This window comes from Lissotriton vulgaris, chromosome 11 (assembly GCF_964263255.1).
Source record: "Lissotriton vulgaris chromosome 11, aLisVul1.2, whole genome shotgun sequence".
NCBI classification, from domain to species: domain Eukaryota; kingdom Metazoa; phylum Chordata; class Amphibia; order Caudata; family Salamandridae; genus Lissotriton; species Lissotriton vulgaris.
This window is the reverse complement of record NC_141699.1, coordinates 730,043,408-730,069,666: the sequence shown is the minus strand read 5'-3', so window position 1 is coordinate 730,069,666 and position 26,259 is coordinate 730,043,408. Positions and strand designations below refer to the sequence as shown.

Here is a 26,259-nt window from a genome sequence, read left to right as displayed (position 1 = left end):
GAGCTGTTTTGCATTTTAAAGAGAGAAATCATTAGATGCAAGAGCGAGTTAATAACATAGGATCTGAAAGACAGAAAATGAAATGAGAGTTAGTGAACAGCAAGCAGAAGAGTTAACCCAATGTTAGAGAACAGTTAATCCTTGCCCACAGATTTAAATGAGATAATAGCTGGAGACACTGACAGCATTGAGACCTAAGAAAAAAGAATTAGATTCTAACTTTGGCAAATGTCAGGACAGCCATTCTGAATAATCTGTGTCTGATGGACCAACAGAATGCTTGATTTCTTGTATCCATTCTGCAAGAGCATAGGCAGCAGCTTCGACTGACAATTTTAAATCATCACTACCAGTGCAGCACATTGCTTTTTCATCTCAACTAGGCACCTCTAGGCCTCTAGGTGCTAGTCCTAGGCCATATTCGGTATAGGATTTCTGAATGTATTGAAATAGCGGACTGGGAACACCTGTGAAATATGCATGTGCCTGCACATATGGTGAAGGTAACAGACCTGTAAAAGCACTTGCAAATATGATCAAGTGCCCTTGGCCAGCAAATGGTATAACTTCTTTGACATGCCTCTTGGGAGAACTGCATTGCTCAACCTCACTGATTATTGGCTCCTTCACATTACAGGGCTATGTATCACAATGGTTACTCTTGCCCCTGAGCATATCTCTATCTTGCTGACACTGCCATGGCTTGGATCGGGGTCTCACACATTGGTGTCTGGCAGTGCCCTTTGCACTTGATGAAATAAAAAGGTAATCTGAGGTCTACCTTGGGGCCATTCCCTTGATTCGGATGGATTACAAGGTGAGTTCTGTAGGAGGTTTGCTAAAATTCTGGCACCCTATCTCCTTGCAGTCTTTGAGGGGGACATGGAACAGTGAGTCCTCCCCCGACCATTCACAGAGCGATTCTGCTAACTTTCTTAAAACCCTGGAAGCTTGCTGTTAATTGTGAGTCTTACCCTCCACTCTCATTCCTTAACTACAATACTAAAATCCGGGCCTTCTGTTCCCTGTCTTGGTGTGCCAGGACTGATTCAGTTTTATTCCAGGCAGGCCAACCACAACTAGTCTATGCACCCTGTTCACTGCTGTCTGGATGTTTCTGCTGTCTTTTTCGATGCATCCAAGGCACTTGATTCCCTGAAAAGGGAATTGAATTGTGTTCAATATTGTGGGCAGACTAGATACGTTAGCTGGATTTATTGAATGGATCAGGTGATTTAATAACAATTCCATGGCCCAGATTTGTATCACTAATTGTGAATCCATGCCATTTGCCATATCTCAGGGCACCTGTCAGATTTGCCTCCTCTCACCTATACTCTTTATGATTGCCCTAGAACACTTAGCTGCTAAACCCCATCAGCACTAACATATGCATGCAGTCCAGTTCACTAGCTGCCACCTTCTTGCTTAAATATACGTGGGCAACATGGACCTATACCTGGGGAAACCTAGTGAATACCTCAATCCCTTTATGGAGGAATTCCTCGTTCTTTATTCCATACCGGGGGTGAATATTAACTGGAGTAAATGTCATATATATTCATAGCATATGTTGGCTGCAGATACATACCTTTGAATGCACCTACTTGATTTTCTCAAAGATGTTTTTGATTGCTGATGTGATGTTGAGACTCCTTCTCTTCCAGAATGCGCATTGTAGGAAACTGCCCCTTTTTGGCATGGTCACCCCCACTTAGTCTTTAATGCAATTTTGACAGAGAGGCACTTGGTTCCTGTTATCCAAGGCCCTAGTGCCAGATGTCTTTCTCTAAAACTGTACAATTGTTCCCACAATTGGCAGTATCTTTAGCACCCCTGCAAGTACCTAGTAAATGGTAATCCTGGGCCTTACACGGCAGAGCTCCTAGACCCAGGGGGACCCTCTAGGTAAGAGCTGTGCCAAGGACAGAGGACCTGTCCTACATTTGAAAGCCTGAGATAGCAAGCTGCTGCACAGGAGCAGGGAGATGCCAGTGGTTTGACAGGACCTATTGGGAGGAGGGACTCCTGTATACTGAGGCCAGAGACCCCAAGCCTGTTGCCACTAGGAGAGTGGTAGTGCCTCAGCAATACAGAGAGTTTTTACTCTCATTGACCCATGACATCCGTCTAGCTTGGCATCTTGGCCAGGTGTGGGGCCTAACGCTGGTGTCATATGCAGATGACACGCAGCTGGTCATCACTCTCACCGAAGGCCCGTCCACCTCTGCCTCGAGATTTAGGGATGGCCTGGCGGCAGTAGCCCAGTGGATGACGGACAATTGCCTGCAGCTTAATGCAGGCAAGACGGAGGTGTTGCTCCTCGGGAAGAACTCCAGTTATTGGAATTAACACTGGTGGCCCTCGTCGTTGGGCACCATTCCACCACCTAAAACCTTGGTCAAAAATATGGGTGTCTGGATGGACTTCTCGCTTAGTTTCTAGACCCACACAAAAAAAGTGGCAGCTACTTGTGTGGGCCTGCTGAGGAGCCTCAACCCGATACTCTGATTCTTTGACTCTAAAGTCCGCCAACTCATTGTTCAATCCACAATCCTCTCCCGCTTAGACTATGTCAATGTCTTGCTTTTGGGCGCCAACAAAGTGGAGATAGCGCGATTGCAGCGCGTCCAGAACTCAGAGGCAAGAGCCTTGGTTGGTCTCCCCCGCAGATGCTCGGTCCGAGCTACCATCCGAAATCTGCATTGGCTGCCCATTGAATCCCGTATTCAGTTTAAAACCCTCATCATGGCATTTAAGATCCTCAAATTCGGTTGTCCAGAACTTTTGTGCCCGCTCTTAACATCTTACGTGCCACAACGCAATTTGCACTCATCAGGCCAGCACCTTCTGACTGTACCCCGTACAAAACTTTGCTGAATCGGCGGCCGCTCCTTTAGGGTGTTGGGAGCCAAGCTCTGGAACTCCTTGCCTCTGAACATTCGTTCTCTGGAAAACCTGTCTGCTTTCCGGAAAGCTATCAAGACCCATCTGTTCCCCTCTCCTTAGGACTCCCTTTCTGCCTTCCTCCTCTCTTTGTTCAGCTCTGATTGGTTCCTTAGCGCCGGGACGCCTCTTTGCTGGGGCAGCTGTTGCGCTTTATCAAAATGTTAACAATAACAATAACAATCAAGACTGCGTGTAGGCTAGTAACTCACTTCTACTGGCCAAAGATGTCCCAGAAGGTGAATGAGTTTTGTAACTCCTGTGCTACCTGTCAAGTCAATGGCAAGACAGGTAACCACCCAAAGACCCACTAAATTCCACTTCCAGTGGTTGGGATTTGCTGTGAATGGGTAGGGATTGGCGTTGTTGGCTCCCTGGACCCCCCAATAACATCTGGGAGCAAGATTCATACCGGTGGTGATGGATCATGTAACCAGATACCCTGAAGCTCTATATCTTAGGGCCGTCACTACTCTAGGGAACAATATTCATGCTGGTGGTGATGGATCATGCCACTATAACATAACATAACATAACAGGTGTATTTGTAAAGCGCACGTTCGCGTAAGCAACGGAGCATCTGGGTGCTGAAATAACAGATGTCTATTGTTACCCAACTTAATGGTACTTATTTTATCAACCTCAAATGGATTAAAGGCTGAGTGGACCCCCGGGATTTTAACCTGTGACCATGAAGTCGAACACAGGCCCCAGCAGTGGATGCATTGGTCCACTGAGCCACCAGACCCGGCTGAAGACCAGATACCCTGAAGCTATATGCCTTAGGACTGTCACTGCAGTTGCCAGAGCCCTCTTATGTTGTTTTACAAGAGTGGGTTTCTCTAAGGAGGTGCTGTTAGACAGAGGTAGTAACTTCATGTCTGGCTCCCTGAAAACCATGTGGTCTGTGTGCAGGATCATCTACAAGTTTTCCATCCCATATCACCCAGAAACAAATGGTTTAGTTGGGAGATTCAGGACGATCTTGGGACTCTCTGAAAAACTCAGTTGGGATGTCTTTTTGCCATGCCTGCTCACTTAGAGAAAAGTACCTCAGAAGGGAGTGGGATTTAGTTCCTTTGCACTTCACCTCAGAAGGGAGTGGGATTTAGTTCCTTTGCACTTCTTTTTGTGCATCCTATAGGGGGGCATTGTGTCTAGTTAATCAAGGCTGGGAGAGACATCTCAAAGAGCCTAAACAAGACATTGTAAACTATGCGCTTGGCCTACGTTCAAAGATGGCGGAGTACATGGGTAAAGCATCCAAAAACCTTGAAGCCAGCCAAGACCTCCAGAAGATTTGGTATTATCAAAAGGCTGCACTGGTGAAGTTCCAACCAGGGCAGATAATAAGGGTGTTGGAGCCTGTGGCACCTAGGGTCCTCCAGGACATATAGAGTGGCCTTTACCTAATATTTGAAAGGAAAGATGAGGTCTTTGGTAAATAAAAAACTCATTATTTACGCCGTTCGGAATTTCTATAATTACCCAAGAAAATGGTAATGCATAAAATGAGGAGCAGAGTCCGTGGTCTTCGAGTTGAAAGGGTTTTATTCCAGAACTCGAGTTAAGGGAGAGCTCCTTCACCAAGCGGGTTTAGGAGTAGTCTGCTTTACTTGGAACATAACAGCACTTATATACAGTACGAGTACAATCAAAAAGAAGGAGTTCCCTTAGACTTGATTCAATCATTCATGATGTAATCATACGGAAGACATAGCATGCTTGTTCTCGTTTAAAGAATAACCTGAATAGTATTTACACATAGATAAACATGTTGCATCGGGGTGATTGTGGTGACAAGTTACAGAGTTGCTAGTATCTGAGGACAGAGAATCGAGGCATTGTTACAGGGTCATTTCTGTCGGAAAGGTAAAGAGGACGAGGCATTGTGCGTTCTTTACTTCTTACACAAGGGCGGTGATGTCTCACAATGGTATGTGTGTGCAGCTGGGAAGAAGGAGAATGGGCTGTAGTAAACTATTCTTCTTCGTGGCTGTCTCATGTGCTTGATTAGGTTTTCCCTTGGTTGTTAACCCAACCCATGGCTGTCCTCGGAAACTGGGAGATCATTGACGGGCGAGAGCTGCTCGTTTGGTGACAGAGTTAGGGAGAGGGGGGTTTTCGAGTCAACCATCTGACTGACTCCGTTCTGGTCTAAAGGAGAATATCGAACGGGACGGAAACCCATAGGCTACATGGTAGCTGGTCTTTATTCTTTGCATGTGCTAGTATTATAAGAAAAAGAGCAGGCAAGAGGGGGGTATAACAGGATTTGCGCTTGAAGTAGGAGAATCGGCTTGCCTGGTCGATGTTAGGGTGGATAGGGTGCATGATGGGACACCAGGCGGAAAAAGGAGGTTTTTTTGTCAAATTCCACATTCCCTCCTTGTCCCATAGAAACCCTATTACAGAAATTCTTAATCAATTTCTATATTCATCAGGTCGTATACTTGTTCCTGTAACATGATCATTTCATTTCTCTTTACTCTGTTTCGTGGACGAGGAGTACAGGAAGTGGCACACAGTCCACAAAGGGCGGGCCACACTGGACACAGAGGCAACAGGTGAAGATAGTGGCAAAAACAAGGCCCAGGACTGTTATTGCCTTAAACCCCCAGGTGGACAGGAGGTCCCACAACCAGCCGGTCAGGGACCATGTACCAGTGTCCATATCCAATTTATCGGATAGTACATAAAGGCGGGATATAGCAGAATAAACTGATGGGGCGTTGTCTGGAATAAATACACAACAACTGGACCCTATTACCTTACACACACCACCACGGTCGGCTAACAGGACATCCAATACTATACGGTGCTGCAGTGTCATGAGTCTATCTGCAGCTACTTCAGCTGTAATGTTATTTAAGGCGCCAGTTGTTTCATCTATGGCGGCCTGAACTACACGAGTTAGTTGCCGGATGTGGCGACTATTTGCCATAGGTCCCCAGAAAGGGAGAAAACCTTTAAAGAAGTCTCCAGCTTCTTGTCCTGCAGTATCTTCTGCATCTATGACCCCCCCTTCGTTGTCTTCTAACTTGGGTCAGAGGGTCAATTAGGTGGTAATTGGCAGGGGCTGTGTAAGTCGGTGGTAAAAGGAATGCGATGTAGCATTTTCCAGACCAGCCTTGAGGCAACCAAGTGTGCGCATGGGGTCCACAAATGAAATAGGTGTTTGGGGCAGTTACTATGGTCGGAAAATCGGGGGCGGGCAGTGTGTATGTTCTATCACAGTCGCTGTTCCCCATTATTTCCCCTTTTCCTTTCCCCCTTATGCAAAACCGGCCGTTTTGCGGTACTACCCAACCTCCTTGATCTGTCCGTCTTTGATCGACGGAAAACATTTCCCTGAAGGAAGCAATGTCATGGAACTGAGAGTAGCTAATGTTTTCGTGGTCTTGTGGTAAATAAAGTATTACCCTGTCATAATTTCTATAATTAAACAAAGGTCTTGTATAAAATGAGAGGCAGAGTCCGTGGTGTCCGATTCAAAAGGGCTTTATTTCAATAACTCGAGTTAGGGGAGAATCGGTTCCATCACCACGAAGGTTCAGGAAGGGTCTTCTAAACTTTATTCACAGAGTACAATATTTATACATTCAATCTCGTACATAGAGGAGGAGCGCTCCAGGCAGAGCAAGAGAAAGAGAGAGATAAGAGCATGTGGGTGTGCATATGGGCGTACATGTGGGCGTTCACTTGATGAGTCATAGGTGAGTCATAGGTGGGTGGATGCATGGAAGGGGGTTGCATGGCCAGCTTAAACTTTGCCCTACTTGTGTGCGCAACTTGATCATGACGTGCAATTGACGTGTAACTGGGGGGAAGCTGACTTTCGGTCTGGTAGGGAGGCCTTCAGTGTCAGGGCGACCAGCACGTCTGGTATTATCTGATATCTTATGTCCGGGGATGTATTATCTGAAGCAAAGGTCGCTCATCACTAAGAGCCGGTGTGGGCATCTATTTCTTCGTTCATTGCGTGGGGGCCTTGGGCTTTCTATGGACGCGAGCACTGTAAATCACTTAAACGGAGACAGAAAGGCTAGGCCCTATCTCTGCAGACGGGTTCTGTTTACCTTCTTCACCAGGCAGGAATGTGATTCTGTAGAGCAAGCAGATAACTGTTATGCACAATACTGTCTTGGCACCCCAGGCTGGGCCCCTCTCGGCTTAGCCAAAAGTATGCGAGGTCAGGGACACGTAGCTGCAGCCCTCAGAGCGTCTGGAGGCATAAAAACCTGAATTCAGGAACTGGCTCTGGCTGAGCCACAAAATGGAGAAATGGGTTTTTCGTGATACATTAAAAGTGCACAATGCAAACACATGGGCCACCCGGGCCTCGGTGCAATATTAACGTGTCTTTCATGGGAGACTTGGTAACAGGCATCCTAATGTGGGACACAAATGCAGAGGCATCATTATTGCAGGCCATAGAGGGAAAATGCATGGGTGACATGCAAGTACACTAAACGTTGGGGTACATGCAGGGGACATACTGGCCATGTAAAATTTCTTTTTCCTCATTCCCTCCTTGTCCCCTACTGTACCCTTCAGGTCACATCTATTCTCATGATACCGTCTATTTGTTCAAACAGCATCATTTGTTCATTCTTGATCCTTTGTATATGTGGATGTGGAACACAGGCAGTCGCACACAGGCCGCAAATGGCCAGGCCACACTGCAGACAGAGACAGCAGCCGAATATCATAAGCAGTATCATTCCTAGGAACAAAAACACTTTCCATCCCCATGCCGATATTACACCCCAGAGCCAACCGGACCAAGTCCATGTGCCTGGGTCTTGATGTATCTCATGAGCGATCTTGTGGAGCCTTGATATTGCTGCGTACACAGATGGCGCGTTATTTGGAATGAAAACGCAGCAACTGGAGCCGATCACTCTACAGCCCCGCCCCTATCCGCCAGGATGATGTCAAGAACAAGGCGGTTCTGAAGAACAACTAATCTCATGGCAGACTGCTCCTGGGTTAAGTTCCCCAGGGCAGATGCAGTCTCATTCACAACTGCTTCCAGTGTCCTTGTTAACCTGCGTATCAGTTTACTGTTTTGGACGGGACCTATGAAGAAAAAGAATCCTCTGTTGAAATCTGTATATTGCTCCCAGGCTGTCTCAGTCTGATCAATCACTGAGGCATCGGTCTCTCTCCTGTGTCTAACATGCTCTAGTCGTGAATCTCGATGATAATTGGATGGGGCCAGAAAGACGGGTGGCAGCAGGAACGCTATATAGCACGTCCCACCCCAGTCTAAGGGCAGACGTACATAGGCTGTCTGACCGCAAATGAAATAGGAATGGCGAGATGCTTTGAAAGAAGACTTTCCTTTATCATTAAACTCTACCACAGCATTACACTCGCTGTGGCCCATATGTACTGATCCTTTCTTTCTAACGCACAAATCACCTTTTACTGGTAGGACTGAAATAAACGGTGGACCCACATTTTGCATGGGCTGTACATTCAGCATTATAAAGCTGAGGGAAGCATTTCCTTGCTCGCACTCTTCATTTTCTAGATCGGTCCCTTTCCTTTGGGGGAGTCCGTCTTCGTCTGGAAAACATACCTCATTCATTACTTTATTCAAGTCTCCCCATATCCAGTCACCCTTGTAAATTGTGGACTTTCTGTCTAATGATGTCATTAAGGCAAACCATGCTCCGCACGAACCATTGTGGGAGAACGGAAAAGGAAAGAGGGGCAGAACTCCCTTCGTCTTTTGATAAGGTGGGAGTCGGCCACATACCCAGCAATCTGTAGCATTGCTGGTCTGATGAGAACGGTGCAACATCCGAATAAAAGTATTGTTGCGCAGGGCCAGTCGATATGACAGTTCATGGGGTGGCAGATCACTAAATGTATGTTCTACGGTGTCATTAACGGAAGTGTGTATATGTGAAGCAATAGGAGGAAAGAAAACGTGTAGTATTAAGCTGACACAGATTATAGTGATGCACAGAAAAGACAGAAAAATCAGAGATACTATACATCTACTACGTAATATCTTGCAGTATTTTTCTTTCATTTTGCTCTTTTTACTATTGGGGTCCGTGATCCTATACATGTCAGAAATCTTGTTTAACCGATTCACCACCTAGTGGGCTTAAACAATTAAACGTCGTCTGGCTTTCTAGATCGTAATTTGGACCTGTACTCTTGCTGTGGAGTCTTTTCTAGCAAAGGGGGCTCAAAGTCTGTAATGTCATTAGTCTTTACCAAAGTTCCAGAGTCTCCAAAGTACTTCTTGCAGTGATGGGCATGGAGCCACCCTTTTCTCCCTTCGACTTTGACGGCTGTCCTCGTCGTTAGTAACACTAATTTCGGCGTCTTCCAACGCGGCTCAAGGGGGCTTGATCGATCAAAGTTCCGGACGAAAACAAAATCGCCTGGTGCTATGGCGTGCTCCTTGACCTGGGTGTTGTCAGGGAAGGCGGCGGCAACCTGTGAACGAAAAGAGAGTAGTGCAGACATCAAGGAAGCCAGGTAATCTGTCAGCATGTTACTGTCAACATCAGTTATTTTCTTAGGCATAGGCGTACCCCACATGTTCGGCGGTCTACCGAAAACCACTTCATATGGTGATAGGCCTGTTCTGGAATGGGCTACCATACGCATGTAAAAGAGGGCAACCGGCAAGGCTACCATCCAATCCACGCCTCTTTCTGCACAGATCTTTGCTAGTTTCGTCTTAATTGTCTGATTATGCCTTTCGACAAGGTCTGCTGCTTCAGGGTGTCTAACACAATGAAACTTCCAGTTGTATCCTAACAGAAGAGACACTTGTTTCATTAATTCAGAAGAAAAAGGCTGACCATTGTCTGAGTACACAACACGGGGCAATCCGTATCTAGGAAAGAATTCACGCACCAATTGCCTGGCTGTTGTCACAGCAGTATAATCTGGGACTGGATACGCTTCTGTCCATCTAGTCAGTGCACACACAACTACCAGGACATACTTGTAACCTCTACATCTGTCCATTTGGATATAATCCATCTGGAGGACCTCAAAAGGGTGGTCAGGAGGATGAAATCCACCTTGTTCCACCGGGATGCCTTTACCTGGATTGAACTGACAACAGATCATACATGTTCTTACTTTTTGTTTCGCTGCTGCACGCAGGTGCTTGTTAAACCAGATATTCTGTAAGCTGTCTATCATTGCCCTCTCTCCCAAGTGTGCTGGACTATGTGCTGTGTTTGTGATCACTTGTACCATTGAGTCTGGAAGAAACCATGTGGCTTTGCCCTTAGTCATCCAACCCTGGTCAGTCTGGACCCCTCCTTGTTCAATCCATTTCTTTATCTCATCTGAAGTGGCATGTGTCTGTATATCGAGTACATCTTGAGAAGGATCCCTGACTGTCATACTTTTTGTCAGTGATGGTACCTCTGTCTTTGTTGTGTCTGTTGGTGTCTGGGCTGTAAGTTTAGCAGTTCGGTCTGCCAGGTCATTACCCTGGGAAATGGTGTCTGTAGCTTTGGTGTGTGCTTTGCATTTCAGGATAGCTATGGCTGCAGGTAAATGTATTGCTTCCAACAGGGCCTGAATAAGCGGGCAGTGCTGAATTTTGGCCCCATGAGAGGTCAAGAAACCTCTTTCCCTCCAGAGTACTCCGAAATCATGAACTACGCCGAATGCATATTGTGAATCTGTATAAATGTTTACTTTCAAGTGCTTAGCTCTTCTGCAGGCTTGTGTCAGAGCGATGAGCTCTGCTGCTTGTGCTGACAGTATGTCTATTCTTTGTGTCTCTATGACTTCAGTAGCAGTGGTCACGGCATATGCTGCCACTAATTCCCCCGTGCTCGTTCTCATGCATGATCGATCTACATATAGTGTTAGGTCAGGGTCTGGGAGTGCAACATCTGTCAAGTCTTGTCTTGGTTTCGTCACTATATTCATTATTTCCACACAGTCATGTGGTGCGGTGTCTACGGTACTTGAGGGCAAAAGTGTAGCAGGGTTCAGAATGTTACAGCGTCTGATCTCTATGTGTGGCTGAAATAACGTCAGTTCATATCCTGTCAGTCTCGCTACAGTCAAGTGCTGTGTCTGTGTCCTGTTAAAGAGAACTTCCACTGCATGCGGTACCTGTACTGTCAGGGGATGTCCCAGCACTATCGAGTCACTTTGTCTTATGGCTAGGGCTGTTGCCGCAACCGATTTCAGGCACGCAGGCAGAGCCTGGGCCACTGGGTCCAGTGTACTAGAAAAATAAGCACAAGGCTTGTGTTTTGCTGCTTGATCTTGTGTGAGGACAGATAATGCTGTTCCATCTCGTTCAGTTACGAAAAGCGTAAAGGGTTTGCTGTAACATGGGGTCACTAAAACTGGCGCTTGACATAAGGCTCTTTTTAATTCCTCAAATGCCAGGGTGTGTTCTTGTGTCCAAGGGAGGACAGTCGAAGACGCTGCCTCCTGTGTTGTCAACTGTATGAGTGGTTTGGCTAGGTTCGAGGCATGTGGGCTGCTGAATTCATATCTGTGCATAGATCGCCGCCTAGTGTTGGGTCCGGATGATTGCACATTGTTGTCCTGGAAGAGTCTTCGAAGTATCACAAGATAGGTGGCTCCTCCCCTGGACTACAGCGCGCATGGGCATCGACTCCATCCCCAGATTGTTTTTTTCCGCCATTGGGTTCGGATGTGTTTCGGTTCCCTCTGTCGGAATCGATAGTTGTTTAACTTACTTTACTTGAGACCAAAAGGTCTTTAGGACTCGCGTCGGTATTGTCTATCGTTCGGGTTCATTTGTTTCATCGACTCCGAACCAACACTTCCCTTCCGCGTGCTTTCGGCGCGGACGGGCCTACACGACGCTCCAACCTCCTTTCATCATGGAACGAAGTCCATTTAAGAGGTGCCCGGTGTGTGCCTCGAAGTACCCACATATCGACGTGCACCCAGTGTGCAATAAGTGTTTGTCGCCGGACCACGACGAGGCCAAGTGTATGGCCTGCTCCAAGTTCCGGTCGAAAAAGACACTCAAGCTCCGCCGAGCTGCAAGACTGCAGGCCCAGCGATCGGCACCCCCTCCGACGGACATCTTCGACACGGAGGATGTCGGCGACGACACTATCCAGGATGTCACAGAATCTAACCCGGCGTCGGAGGTCGAGGACGACTACGACACGGAAGACGAGGATTTCGAGGAAGTCGTCGAGGAGGTAGGGGACGACGACGGGGCCATTGCCACCGTAGAGGATAGCTCGGAGGAGGAGCTTCCTCACACTGACTCCGGGGCCAGCCCCCATTCTAAGGCCCAGGCCGAGGGATCGCCTTCGGGCCTTACCCAAAGCCTTGATTCCCGTCCCACGGCTCCGCCTTCCGGCCCGGCCACGGACATTGATACAACACCACTCCCGGTACAGAAACCGAAAGTGAAACCATCGGTCTCGACGCCTGACGTATCGAAACCGAAAGCACAAGTCGCACTGGTCGGGTCGAAGACTTCGGAGGCCTCGGCGCCGAAGAAATCCAAGATGGCCGTCGAGCTCAAGAGCCACGCCAAAATGGCCGACCCAAAGGCTACGGTGTCGAAGCCGAAGGCAAACACGGCCGACGCGGCTGCGTCGGCGCCGAAGTTGGTCGACGCACTTAAGAGTCGCATCGATACCAAGAAGGTCGACGACCATAAGAAAACCACGAAGAAGCGGCAGGACGACCCCAAGTCTCTCACTGCCCTGCTTCCGCTCGACAAGGCCAAGGGGGCAGCTGCGTCGGCTCCGAAGACTGCGTCATTGGTCGCCGTCCCAAAACCGGCTTCAGAAGACTCTCTCGAGCCAGTGCGTCCCTCCGCCTCGTTCACTAAAAAGGTCACGGAGTCCCTTCAGCGTATTAGGGAGGGGCCGCAGCAGTCGAGCCGAAGGACACTGTGCCGCCCAAGCCTCTCCAAACACCGGTGAAGACGACAACGCTGATTCTGTTCGCCAAAGACTGCGCCGAAGGCTTTCACGGCAAAACCTGGGGCCGGAGTGCCCTTGAAGTTATCTTCGACGCCGAAGGCATCGTTGTTGGTTCCAAGCCCGCGCCACCAACCACTGGCAGAAGAGGAGCGTCGGGAAGTGATCATCGACGCCAACACGGGCAAGCTCTCTCTCCTTAAAAGAAAGATCACCCCTGAACCAGCATTGGAACATTTCCAAATCCCTCTTAAGAAAAAGTTGGACTCTGCTGGTGCCTCTGCCCCTATGGAGCCTGCATCCCCACAAGGCCATGAACTTTCACCCACTCATTCTAATGTTGAGGAGGGTGATGGAAACGACGAGGATGAGTATGCCTATCCAGTCTACTCAGACCCAGAGGATGTGACTGAGCCTTGGTCTGCTGGTGGCGACCCTGGGGACCCGCATTCGGGACAGGAGCCTCAGCTTTTTTCAGCAAAGACTTCCCCAACAGAGGACTCTGCAGCTTTCAATGCTCTAATTGAAAGAGCGGCAGCCAATCATGACGTCGATCTCCATGCTGACCCAGTAGACGTCGATTTTCTTTTTGACACCTTTTCAGTCGCAGAAAAAACTGTAAAGACATTGCCAATGCTAAAAGGGGTGTTGAAACATGCGCCAGAGGTCTTCAGGGAGCCCACCCGGGCAAGAGTCATCAACCCACGTATCGACAAGAAGTACAAGGCAGCGCCCACTGATCCAACATACATCAAAGGACAGTTGCCTCTGGATTCCTTGGTTGTCTCCAATGCACGCAAAAGAGCCAACTCACAGACTACGGGTGATGCTCCTCCCCCAGACAAGGAGTCAAAAGTATTTGAGGCTTCGGGGAAACGTGTTGCTGCGCAGGCAGCCAACATATGGCGCATATCCAACACACAGGCGCTACTTGTACGTTACGAAAGGGCACACTACGACACTCTAGAGGCCCTTCTACAGCACTTGCCAGATCAATATAAGGAAGCAGCAGAAATGTTGATACAGGAGGGGAAGCTTATCACCAATGCTTCGATTAAGTGCGCTCTGGATGTGGCTGACACCGCCTCAAGAGCAATAAACACTAACGTGTTACTGCGTAGACATGCATGGCTCAGAATATCCGGTTTCAAACCAGACATTCAAACTACCATCCTGAACCAAACTGTCAACCCAGACCACCTGTTTGGCCCAGAAGTTGATACCACCCTCGAGAAAATGAAAAAGGACACCGACACTGCAAAGTCTATGGGTGCCTTGCAGTCCCAGCAGTTTCGGGGTGGTTCCTTTCGTCGCTCCAATAATAGAGGCACCTCGAGGGGTCAACTGTCACAGTCGACGCAATTCTATAAGAGTAACACCCAACCCTCCTATACCAACAAGGGTCGGGGTGGATACCGCGGCAACAACGTCAAAGGCAGAGGACGTGGTAATAACAGCTCCAGGTCCTCCACCGCCAACAAACAGTGACGCCTTGTCACTGCCCCCCGACCACGCAACACCGGTCGGGGGGAGACTCCAGCAGTTCCTGCCCGTGTGGAAGTCCATCACCACGGACAGGTGGGTCAGATCTCTTATCCAATATGGTTATTGTCTGGAGCTCACGTCCACTCCACCCAACATACCCCCAAAGAGCCGTCCTATGTCCGGCGAGCACTTGCACTTGTTGCAGCAGGAAGTAGACGTCATGCTGCAAAAAGGAGCAATAGAGCTCGTGCCCCCGCAGGAAAGAGGTACAGGAGTTTACTCCCTCTACTTTCTAATTCCAAAGAAGGACGGATCCCTCAGGCCCATCCTAGACCTCAGACCTCTCAACTTTTACATTCTGTCAGAACATTTCCATATGCTCACGCTGCAGCAGGTTCTCCCGCTGCTTCGGCAAGGGGACTTCCTGGCAACTCTGGACCTCAAAGATGCGTACTTTCACATTCCACTGCATCCTTCACACAGAAAGTACCTCAGGTTCACCATTCAAAACCAGCACTACCAGTTCAAGGTTTTGCCTTTTGGGGTCACCACAGCGCCCAGGGTCTTCACAAAGTGCCTGGCGACGGTGGCGGCGCATCTGAGACGTCAAAACATCCACGTCTACCCCTATCTGGACGACTGGCTCATTCAAGCAAAGTCGGACCAGCAGTGCGCCAACCACGTGTCCCACACCATTCACCTTCTGCACCATCTGGGGTTCTCACTGAATTACCCAAAGTCCCATCTCCAGCCCGCCCACATACGGCAGTATCTGGGTGCGACCATAAACACTCTGGAAGCCACTGCGCAGCCAAATTCAGTGAGAGTCAACAGCATTCAGTCGCTGATCCAAAGATTCAGACCTCAACACTCGCTTCCAGCAAGAGTGTTCATGCAGTTGATAGGCATGATGGCCTCCTGCATCTCCATAGTCCCACACGCGAGACTACATATGCGTCCGCTTCAGGAGTGCTTAGCACGTCAGTGGACTCAGGCTCACGGGCAGTTGAAAGACCTAGTGTTGGTGAGCGGTCGGGCATACAACTCTCTGCATTGGTGGAATCCACAAAACCTTTGCAAGGGCCGACCGTTTCAAGAGCCTGTGCCGCAGATCACCCTGACAACGGACGCTTCTCTCCAGGGATGGGGAGCGCATGTACTCCAATACACGGTGCAGGGACTATGGACACTACAGCAAAAGAAGATGCACATCAATGTACTGGAACTGATGGCGATCTTCATGGCCTTAAAGGCATTCAAAGTACATCTGTGCAACAAGGTCGTGTTGATCCGGTCGGACAACATGACGGCCATGTACTACATTCAGAAGCAGGGGGGCACACACTCTCCGCAGCTGTCTCATCTGGCTCAGAGCATGTGGAAGTGGGCAATTCAGAGGAACATTTTCCTCATGGCAGAACATCTCCCAGGCAAGGACAATCAGATGGCGGACCTGCTCAGCAGGCACAGCCACCAAATGCACGAGTGGGAGATACATCCATCAGTACTCCAACCGTACTTCCAAAGGTGGGGTCATCCAGAGATCGACCTGTTCGCCACAAGGGAGAACGCAAAATGCCAAAGCTTCGCCGCCAGGTTCCCACACCCGCAATCGCAGGGCAATGCGATATGGATGAACTGGTCAGGCAGATTTGCGTACGCTTTTCCCTCAGCACCTCTGATACTGCTGGTGGCGCGCAAGCTCAGGCAGCGCTCGATGACTCTCATCCTAGTTGCTCCAACATGGGCTCGCCAACCATGGTACACCACGTTTCTGGAACTTTCCGTGGTACCGCATCAAAGGCTTCATCTCACGCCCAGCCTTCTGACGCAGAGCCATGGCGACATTCAGCACCCAGATCCGCAACAGCTCAACCTGGCGATCTGGCTCCTGAAGTCCTAGAGTTTGGCTACCTTAACCTTCCTCCCAATTGCATGGACATCATTCGGGAGGCAAGAAAGCCCACTACTAGAGCATGTTATGCGGCAAAATGGAAGCGGTTTGTCATCTATTGCGCAAACCACAACATTGATCCACTGGATGCTTCCATTCAGAACATCATCTGTTACCTGTTCCATCTGTACAAGTGTAATCTGGCATATACTTCCATTCGCATTCACCTGTCTGTGATGGCCGCATACCTCCAAAATAGACAGCACCTTTCACTTTTCAAAGTGCCTGCAATCAAGGCATTTCTGGAAGGCCTCAAAAGAGTCATTCCGCCACGGACTCCACCAGCTCCGGAATGGAACCTCAATGTGGTTCTTACAAGACTGATGGGTCCTCCCTTTGAGCCACTACATTCTTGCGAACTTCAGTTCTTGACATGGAAAGTGGCTTTCCTGGTAGCAATTACATCGCTACGGAGGGTTAGTGAGCTGCAGGCCCTCACAATCCAAGAGTCTTTCTTCCAAGTTCATTCAAACAGGGTAGTGCTCCGCACTAACCCTAATTTTCTACCCAAGGTTGTGTCTCAGTTCCACATCAACCAAACCATTGAGTTGCCGGTGTTCTTTCAAAATCCAGAGTCACTGGCGGAGCGGATGCTCCACACCCTTGACGTTAAACGGGCCCTAATGTATTACATTGATAGGACCAAGGATTTTAGAAAGACTAAGCAGCGTTTTGTTGCCTTTGCGCCTCATCACAGGGGTAACCCTATTTCCAAGGCTGGTATTGCTAGGTGGATCGTGAAATGTATTCAAATCTGCTATGCAAAGGCAAAACGTACTCTTACAATTCCACCAAGAGCCCACTCCACCAGAAAGTTGGGGGCCTCTATGGCTTCCTTGGAAACATTCCCTTAGAGGACATATGTAGAGCAGCCACATGGTCTACCACACATACATTTACTAAGCATTACTGTGCTTTCGGTTTCGATACGTCAGGCGTCGAGACCGATGGTTTCACTTTCGGTTTCTGTACCGGGAGTGGTGTTGTATCAATGTCCGTGGCCGGGCCGGAAGGCGGAGCCGTGGGACGGGAATCAAGGCTTTGGGTAAGGCCCGAAGGCGATCCCTCGGCCTGGGCCTTAGAATGGGGGCTGGCCCCGGAGTCAGTGTGAGGAAGCTCCTCCTCCGAGCTATCCTCTACGGTGGCAATGGCCCCGTCGTCGTCCCCTACCTCCTCGACGACTTCCTCGAAATCCTCGTCTTCCGCGTCGTAGTCGTCCTCGACCTCCGACGCCGGGTTAGATTCTGTGACATCCTGGATAGTGTCGTTGCCGACATCCTCCGTGTCGAAGATGTCCGTCGGAGGGGGTGCCGATCGCTGGGCCTGCAGTCTTGCAGCTCGGCGGAGCTTGAGTGTCTTTTTCGACCGGAACTTGGAGCAGGCCATACACTTGGCCTCGTCGTGGTCCGGCGACAAACACTTATTGCACACTGGGTGCACGTTGATATGTGCGTACTTCGAGGCGCACACCGGGCACCTCTTAAATGGACTTCGTTCCATGATGAAAGGAGGTTGGAGCGTCGTGTAGGCCCGTCCGCGCCGAAAGCACGCGGAAGGGAAGTGTTGGTTCGGAGTCGATGAAACAAATGAACCCGAACGATAGACAATACCGACGCGAGTCCTAAAGACCTTTTGGTCTCAAGTAAAGTAAGTTAAACAACTATCGATTCCGACAGAGGGAACCGAAACACATCCGAACCCAATGGCGGAAAAAAACAATCTGGGGATGGAGTCGATGCCCATGCGCACTGTAGTCCAGGGGAGGAGCCACCTATCTCGTGATACTTCGAAGACTCTTCCAGGACAACAATGTGCAATCATCCGGACCCAACACTAGGCGGCGATCTATGCACAGATATGAATGTCAGCAGCCCTACATGCCAAGAACAGATGCATACTGGTAAGTAGCATTTGCAATAGGCATACTGGGGAATCCACTGTCTGCAGTATGAAGTGAGGCCAATGAAGGCCCGTACTTCCTTTTGTGTCTTGGGCTGTGAAAGGTTAGAAATTAACTGAATACGTTCTTGTGTCAGCTGTCTACCCCTCTTGGACAGCAAGTGTCCAAGGTACACCACTTGCTGTGCACAGAATTGTAACTTTGAAGGGGACACTTTGTGCCCCTTGTCTGCCAGAAAGTGTAAAACCGTCAGTGATGCATCCTCGCAGTCTGTTTCTGATCGTGCTGTAATTAATATGTCGTCTACGTACTGTATCAGTGCGGTGTTGGCAGGCATATTAATACTGTCCAGTTGTCTTTTTAACGCTTGACTGTAAATGCTAGGACTCTCTGTAAAGCCCTGTGGAGCTCTCGTAAATTTAAAGCTGCGTCCTTTTAGACTGAATCCGAAAAGGTATTGGCTATCTGGATGAATTGGAACGCTGAAAAAGGCATTCTTCAAGTCAATTACTGTAAAGAACGTTGCCTCAGAATCAATAGCAGTCAGTAATGATGAAATGTCTGGAACCACTGGGTATTGTGGGACTACGCATTTATTTAATTCTCGAAGGTCAACAACTAGTCTGTAAACTGGTGGTGCATTAGGGTCTGATCGTTTAAGGATAGGAAGGACAGGTGAGTTACATACATTCGAGTCAGTCTCCACCACCACCCCTTGTGCAATGAGTTCGTCAATAATTTTCAATAAGGCCACTTCGGCTTCAGGTGGTATTCTGTATTGTCGTATACGTGGTAGTACTACTCCTGCTTTGAGTGTGACATGGTGTGGTGTTATGTTCATGTAACCTACGTCAGTCGGACCTTGTGCCCATAGGTGCTGTGGTAAAGTCTTAAGTCTGTAGTCGAAATCTGTCAACACATAATGTCCCTTAAAATCACGTAAGAACAATCGCACTCCTTCCGGAGAACAACAGATAACTGCTCCTAGTTCTTTTAGGGCCAGATGTAGGTAGCCCTTTACCGATCGGAAACGGCCGAAAATACCGATTTTCGTCCGTTTCCGATCGGTAAAGGGCTATCGAGATGTAGGGGCACATTTTCGGTAATTTTACCGAATCGGTATCATTACCGAATCGGTAAATTTACCGATTCGGTAATATGTACCGAATCGGTAAAATAATTACCGATTCGGTAATATTTACCGATTCGGTAAAATTACCGAAAATGCAATGTAGGTAGCCAATTTACCATTGGCACATGGCTTACAGAATCAGTATTTTACCATGGAATACAAATCCATGGTAAAATACCGATTCCTGTGTACATGCACATCTGTGCATGTACACATGTGCCATGTGACAGACAGACGTGCCCTTAGGGCATGTCTGTGTGCCACATTGCACACATGCCCGTTTTGGGGGTGCTAGAGGGTGTCAAAGTGACACCCCCTGCACCCTTGCCAAAGTCGGTATTTACCGATTCGGTAAATACCGATTCGGTATTTGACTTTAATCCTATGGGCTTCAAAGGCCCATAGGATTCAATAGCAAATACTGATTCGGTATTTACCGAATCGGTAAATACCGAATTTGTAAGGAATCGGTAACGATTCCAGATGTTGGGACCTACATCCCATTTACCAATTTTGAAATACCGAATCGGTAGCATTCGGTATTTCAAAATCGGTAAATGGGATTTACCTACATCGGGCCCTCAATGTCTTTATACCAAGTAAATTTTCTGGACATGATTTTGTAAGTAGCAAGTCTGTGGTACGTGACAGTGGACCAACTCCGAGGGAGATTGGTTTTGATACTTCATTAACAATAGGCTTTCCTGAAAATCCCAGGGAAATATTCTGTGAGCCCGAGAGAGGTGCCCCTGGAACCTCGTCATGGCTGATGGTAGTTCTGCTCGCCCCTGTGTCAATCAGAAACTTTCTGTCCTTTCCCAATACACGACTATGTACATAGGGACCCTCTTGATCTACAGGAACCTCAATAAGGGGTAAGCCATCTTCCCTCTCGAGGCTGTTTCATGAAAACGATTGGTATTCTGGGTAGTCTGACTGTGTGTACTGGTACATTTGTTGTGTGGCATGAACAGGCGGTGGTGGGGGTGGAAAAGTCGCTACTGTCTGTTGTGTGCTCTGTTGGGTGCTAGTTTGTCTAGGAGTGTGTACTCGTTCTTTTGTCTTGCCTGTAGCTATATTGTGTTTCAGGACAGCACATTCCTTTACATAGTGACCTGGTTGTTTGCAATAATTACAGTTCCCCTTGACAGGTGTCGTGCCATTTTTGTTCGTGTTTGCCGGTACTGTTTGGGCAACCAGCACCTTCATTTTTGTCTCTTTCATGCGTCTCTTTTCCTGATCCTGCTCTTCTCTAATCCTGTTCTGGTGATACTGTAACATCTGCAACATTTGCGAAGGGCTGTTTGCTTGCCAAGTACTCTCAACCTTCAGTACTCTATTCTTGATCTGGGGTAGGGAATTCTCTACTAATTTGCTCACGAAAAGATGGGGATATGACTCGCTACCGGGCTTAAGGCCACTATTAATAGTAAAGCATTTCTCAAATCTACAATAAAAATCGCTTGTGTCCTCATCTGGTTTTTGTTTACAGGCTGAAATAGCATCCCAGTCTTCCTTTTTAGTAGTCAATAGTCTCGGCAAAACCTGTATTAGGAGTTCAGGTAGTTCTTTAGCTTTGTCACCAAGACCAACCCCCGGGAGCCTGGCTTTATCCTCTGTTTCCAATGCTTCCCAACTTAACTTTTTCTCTCCCACCTCCCAGTCTTTTTCCTTAAGCTTTTCATAAATACCTGCAGGCAACAGTACTTTCAATAGTTTCAGAATGTCAGCGTACGTATAATCTCCGATGCGGAGAATGTCTTTTAATTCTCGGTGTAATCCCCCCGGGTCTTTATCATGGGAGGGCAACATCTTTTTCATTTCCAGTATTTCTAATTTCGTTAAGGGGGTGTAAACATACACTCGTTGAAGCTCATTGTTTGCATTTTTGACGGGATGTACCTCACGTAGGGAATTCTGTCTGTCTACGTATAGGTGCTTTCTGTCGCGGTGTGGGGCGGGAAGCATGCATGTGGTCAGAAAAGTTACGTACTTGTGTCGTTGATCCAGAATGACGTTAATTAATTCAGTACCTAGGCCCGCCCATCTGTCCAGGATTATGTCGTCCAGTAATTTATACAATTGACCGGGATCGGAATATTGATTCTCATACAACGTTATTAAATGTTGGACCATGTAAATACCGGCCAAACGCTGTTCGTTCAGCGGGAGGCTCAAGAACGTTTGAGCCACTATATCACTGCTATATATGTTAGAATGGGACACCCACTGGGTGGCTGACCGGGTCAACTCCATTTCGTGTGGGGTGTGAGATCGCTCGTTATTTATCCGGCGGTCCAGTGCTTTTTCAGTAGCTTGGAACAAATTTTCAAGGCAATATCTTTCCTTTATAGCCGGCCCCTGTTTACGGTAGTCAAGGCACTTGGGCCTGTCAAACCGTCGTGCATTGCCTACATAATTTATTCTGTCTTTTGCCTCGTCTGACTCTTCCGTTGATTACTCACCCTTCTCGTCAGACTCTGCTTTATGTGTTGCTATTATTTCTTTTCGTATCTTTTTTATCATGCTGTCTGTCCCTGTTTATCATGCCGACCGGCATTTATGTTATCACTCCATTCTATCAAACCAGGCTTTACATCCCCGTCTCCTTCGTCTTGTTCCCTGATCAGGCAGTTAATAATAAAACGTAGGATGTAGTTCTTAACCCCCACCTTTCTGTTTTGCATGGCCTCTGCTATACTCTCGGGTCCCTCCCCCGTCCTAATGAAACGGTATATTTTATCTAGGTGATCTTTCATATCAGGTAGCTTGTCCAAATATTCGACGGCTTGTCTTAGTCTTAGTGAAATCACGAGCATTGGGCCCTTTCCTGGTTCTGGATCGTATATACAGTGGGGGATCGCTACATCTACGGTAGGCTCCCCTCCTCCTACAGTTCTTTTTCTTTGGCTTTTTCCGCTGCTTGTTTAGTTCTCTCTGCTTTGTTGAATTCTTTCTCTGTTCTCCTATGTGCTTCTTTTTACCATAACTCAATGGCATCTTTCTGAGAGGGTCTTGATTTCTTTTTCCATAGCGCTTCCTCTACTCTCATAATGCATTCAGAATCCCATGTTCCCGAGACAGGCCATCTGTACTTCTCCTCTAAATCCTTTGTGTAATCTACCCATAGATCTAAATACAATATGGCATCTAGCCCGTGCTTATTATACATAAAATAACCAGGTGTGTCTCTAGGCGGGATGTTAACTGACTCTTCTAATATCCCTTTTCTGGTCCCTATCTGACGTAATTTCGAAAACAGTGGCATGTTGAAACCAACTTGATGAAAACACAATACACACAAAAATAGTCTGACTGAAACAATCATTAACACTAAACACGAAAACACTAAAACAGATACACTTTAACTCTATGTACTTGAAAACAGTTAACTTTATGCACTGGAATACAGCACAACCATACCGGTCTCATAAATGAGACACGTCTTTACCGTACTCACGTTTACCGTGAACCCGTCTTTACCGTGTTCGTGTGAACGGACACGTCTTGACCGTGTTCATATAAATGAACCCGTCTTTAATCTTTATGCATTCCCAATAGTGGTACTCACCGGGAAGCAGAACTTGAAGGCCTCGGATACTTGATACTGCGCATGCGCGGAACAGGTGAACCTCTGGAAACCTCGGACCTTGCTCTCTCACGGGTTGGGCTCTGGTTGGGATGATCCGCGATCCTCACCGCCTCGTGTGGATGCCTGGTCGCAGTCCGTCTCCTCCGTGGGCATGAGGCAGTAAGCAGGAAGTCCCGCTGGCGTGTACACTTTGAAGTCCGTCACGGCTGTAGAAGGGGGCAAGGGCTGGACCTACATCTCTGGCGCGTGGGGAAGGGGATTTGTCCCTATTCGGGTGCCAGATTTATGTGGTAAATAAAGTATTACCCTGTCATAATTTCTATAATTAAACAAAGGTCTTGTATAAAATGAGAGGCAGAGTCCGTGGTGTCCGATTCAAAAGGGCTTTATTTCAATAACTCGAGTTAGGGGAGAATCGGTTCCATCACCACGAAGGTTCAGGAAGGGTCTTCTGAACTTTATTCACTGAGTACAATATTTATACATTCAATCTCGTACATAGAGGAGGAGCGCTCCAGGCAGAGCAAGAGAAAGAGAGAGATAAGAGCATGTGGGTGTGCATATGGGCGTACATGTGGGCGTTCACTTGATGAGTCATAGGTGAGTCATAGGTGGGTGGATGCATGGAAGGGGGTTGCATGGCCAGCTTAAACTTTACCCTACTTGTGTGCGCAACTTGATCATGACGTGCAATTGACGTGTAACTGTGGGGAAGCTGACTTTCGGTCTGGTAGGGAGGCCTTCAGTGTCAGGGCGACCAGCACGTCTGGTATTATCTGATATCTTATGTCCGGGGATGTATTATCTGAAGCAAAGGTCGCTCATCACTAAGAGCCGGTGTGGGCATCTATTTCTTCGTTCATTGCGTGGGGGCCTTGGGCTTTCTATGGACGCGAGCACTGTAAATCACTTAAACGGAGACAGAAAGGCTAGGCCCTATCTCTGCAGACGGGTTCTGTTTACCTTCTTCACCAGGCAGGAATGTGATTCTGTAGAGCAAGCAGATAACTGTTATGCACAATACTGTCTTGGCACCCCTGGCTGGGCCCCTCTCGGCTTAGCCAAAAGTATGCGAGGTCAGGGACACGTAGCTGCAGCCCTCAGAGCGTCTGGAGGCATGAAAACCTGAACTCGGGAACTGGCTCTGGCTGAGCCACAAAATGGAGAAATGGGTTTTTCACAATGCAAACACATGGGCCACCCGGGCCTCGGTGCAATATTAACGTGTCTTTCATGGGAGACTTGGTAACAGGCATCCTAATGTGGGACACAATGCAGAGGCATCATTATTGCAGGCCATAGAGGGAAAATGCATGGGTGACATGCAAGTACACTAAACGTTGGGGTACATGCAGGGGACATACTGGCCATGTAAAATTTCTTTTTCCTCAGCCTTCAGCCCTCCCCCAGGTCACAGTGAGATCCACCATTTTGGAAACAGCCCTTACTATTTTAGTCTTCACTTCGTTCCAATTACTCTCGTTTTTCAATTTGGTCGGGGGAATGTTTCTGACTGAGGCAGAGAATATCATGGCTAAAGCATAGGCGGACCCTGAATAACCAAACGGGAGGGAGAAAAAGGGCATTCCCTTATGTACGGAATGTGGCATCAAGCAACAAACCCAACAGTTTGTCTTGTTGACTATGAGTTGGTGTTTATGGAGGGTGGAAATGAATGTATTATTTATAAATTCCTTTCTTCTGTCCTCGAGGTGTGGGGGAAGATCAACAGGGGAATGCATAGTGGTATTCTTTACAAGTGTGGTAGAATGCGGAGGGAAAACTGTACATAAGATCCATCCCAGACAGGCTGCTACACAGCAAACAAGTAACATTGTAAATAGAAAGATCGAGAACCTGTTATGCAGTAATTTTATATAATTAGTCTTTTACCATTGGCGCAGCGCGTCATTTCTCCTCATAATGTTTATGGATTTAATATCAAAATGTCTCTGGACACGAGATCAAAACGTCTCCCAGCAGCCGCTTCACCAAGAGCTTGTTCCTGGGCTTAATTAGCCACCGGTGCGTTACGATCAGGTGTAATGCCTTTAGTCTGTTTTTGGTGAGATCGCAGCCGCGATCGGTATTCCTGTTGAGGAGTGAGTTCTGGAAGTGGTGGAAGTATATCCGGGGCGTTTATAGCCGTTGAACAGGGCACAGTGTCTGTAGGTGTAGGTCCAAAAAATTTCCGACAGTGGCTAGCGTGGAGCCACCCTTTGCGTCCTTCTACTTTGACGGCCGTCCTTGTGGTCAGGAGGACTAGTTTGGGAGCTGTCCACCTCTTCTCCAGGGGGCTGGTACGATCGAAGTTCCGCACTAGGATCCAGTCGCCGGGTCTGATGGTATGCTCTCCAGGCGTGGTGTGGTCTGGAAATGCTGCTGTAACCTGTGAACGACAAGATTGGAGTGCAGACATCAAGGAAGCCAGGTAATCTGTCAACATATTAGAATCAATGTCAGTCAGTTTTCTAGGAGAAGGGACACCCCAGATGTTAGGAGGTCTCCCAAATGTTATTTCGAAAGGGGACAGTCCCGTCCGGGAATGTGCCACCATCCGCATGTAAAAGAGAGCGACCGGGAGGGCAGTGACCCTGTCTATCCCCTTTTCTGCACATACTTTGGCTAGTTTCGTTTTCAAGGTCTGGTTGTGTCGCTCTACCAGGCCCGCTGCTTGAGGGTGTCGGACACAATGAAATCTCCAGGAATATCCCAGTAGTAGAGAAACAGCCTCCATTAGTTTGGAAGAGAAAGGCTGTCCATTGTCTGAATAGACGACCCTCGGTAGCCCATACCTGGGGAAGAATTCTCTCACTAGTTGTTTAGCGGTTGTCTGGGCACCCTAGTCTGGGACGGGGTATGCTTCAGTCCATCGTGTCAGTGTACACACTACCACTAGTACATATTTGTACCCTCTGCATCTGTCCATCTGGATATAATCCATTTGGAGGACTTCGAAAGGATGATCAGGAGGCTGGAATCCACCCTGTTCTACTGGTACTCCTTTACCAGGATTAAATTGGCAACATATCATGCAAGTTTTTACTTTTTGTTTGGCTGCAGCTCTTAGATGTTTGTTAAACCAGATATTCCGTAAACTATCCAGCATACCTTTCTCGCCTAGGTGAGCGGGGCTATGGACTGTGTCAATTATGACTTGTACCATGGAGTCAGGGAGAAACCATACTGTTCGGTCTTTGGTCATCCAACCCTGATCAGTCTGGACCCCTCCTTGTTCAGTCCATTTCTTTATTTCATCTGTGGTGGCATGTGTCTGTATGTCTAGCACATCTTTCAAGGGGTCCCTCACTATCATAGTGGCAG

The 26,259-nt window shown here is 48.0% G+C and overlaps 1 protein-coding gene across 23 annotated transcripts in view; it reads left to right on the top strand.

Annotated features, from left to right (window-relative positions):
- The window catches only part of DGKD (diacylglycerol kinase delta), a 1,053,390-nt gene that overhangs the window by 574,087 nt on the left and 453,044 nt on the right, over window positions 1–26,259 (top strand). The window lies entirely within an intron of this gene.